General features: G+C 35.8%; 1 protein-coding gene across 1 annotated transcript in view; it reads right to left on the minus strand.

The window, feature by feature from the left end:
* Nucleotides 1–1,642, minus strand: part of GPATCH8 (G-patch domain containing 8) — an 82,835-nt gene that overhangs the window by 52,061 nt on the left and 29,132 nt on the right.

Below are 1,642 nucleotides of genomic sequence, written 5' to 3' on the forward strand. Positions count from 1 at the left end.
AAACTAGTAAATACGAAGAACTTACAAAGCCATGAACCTAGAAATTATATGCAGTAACTAGTTTATGCAATATTAGCAAGGCATTAATTATTTTCAGTAGAGCAGCAGGGCTTTCTTCAATGGTTATTTATAGCAAAGGCTGGTACAATGAAAAACAAAATCTGTCATGAATTACCTCAATATGCCGTAAATGCGGCTATATTCTAGGTCAAATCATGTGGATATTACAGAAAAGACCCATGTAAGAGAAATCAGCACAATGCCTGCACAATGTTGAATCTGACACCAAAAAATAAAGAGCTATTTACAAGCCAATTAAATTCAGCCCTTAATGTTGGCAATCGAATAAGGCCCCATTTTTTTTTTGAAGGGTACAGATTGTACTAGCCATTCAAAACAGATGGGCTTTACACAGCAATGTGAATTTAGTGAACAATACTGAACTGTATGCTTAAAAATGGCTAAGATGGCATTTTATGTTATGTGTTTTTTTACTACGATTAAAAAGAATAAAGATGGGCTTCCTATTTCCCTCGTATTTTAAATAAATAACAGATTTATGAGTTATTGAGTGCTTATTATATGCTTATCACCAGATGTGGAGGGGAAATACGGATAAAACCTAATGTCTCTTTTCAAGAAGCTCAAAGTTTAAAGAGAACCAAAATTCAAAAGTATTCTTAATAATAATAATTTTCCATCCCTCCAAAATAGGTGAGTATCCATTTATCTCTCCTTTCTTAAACTCTTGGTCTCTCTTTCACTCTCTTCCTCTCTGCAGGTTCTAGTCTCTGATGTTCAAAATGAAAAATTCTCGGGTTCAAACAGATTCGTTAGCCCCCATGAAATGCCCCCAAATTCTATTCCCTTGTGTGCCTGAACACAGAGAGTAACAGTCAACAATGTTTCTGGGAATCTCTGCACAAAAAGAGATGTTTCCAATAGTAGGACCTTATTCTGAGCTATTGCCTCCATTCAATTCAACCCAACACGTAACTGTGCAAACCTCTGGGACAAATCCTATCAAGAAGCCATTTCTATTGTAGTTCTGATTATCATTTCTCTCTTCTAGACTCTTAACAAAATCTATGGCCTATGCCAAACAAATTGCTCTCAATTGTAGAGTATTCTTTGTATTGTTTGCAATGAGTTCTTGTGACACTGGGAAAACAAGTTTAATGGTATTAAATCCTTCTATCTCCCCCAAAAGAACAGGTTAACGCTTAGTAATAACTATTAATTTGAAACAAATTTATTGAGCATTTCCTTTGTGTTCACTACTGAATAGAATTTGTGGACATATAATTTAAAAAGCAAAGGTTTTAAAGACTGAAACATCCTGCTTCATGCCCTGTCCTCTTGTGCCCCTTAATACACACACTTGAATTGATTAGACCTCGCATTCAAGTTGTGGAAATCCATTTCCAAAATTCAAAGAATTAGTCAACAGTAGTACACCCCTCCCCAAAGGTCCTCTTGCGTAACGAGACCCTTCAGGATCTAATGTAGAAGTGCAATAATTTCCATCATTTTTGAGGTGGTGTTCACATCTGCAAAGAATAAACCACAGCCCTCAAATATGAAGGAGCTAAAAAGTGAATGGAGCCAACTGGTTTCCAACTAACAAGAACTTAGACTGATC

Source organism: Camelus ferus, chromosome 16, assembly GCF_009834535.1.
Source record: "Camelus ferus isolate YT-003-E chromosome 16, BCGSAC_Cfer_1.0, whole genome shotgun sequence".
Taxonomy (NCBI): Eukaryota; Metazoa; Chordata; class Mammalia; order Artiodactyla; family Camelidae; genus Camelus; species Camelus ferus.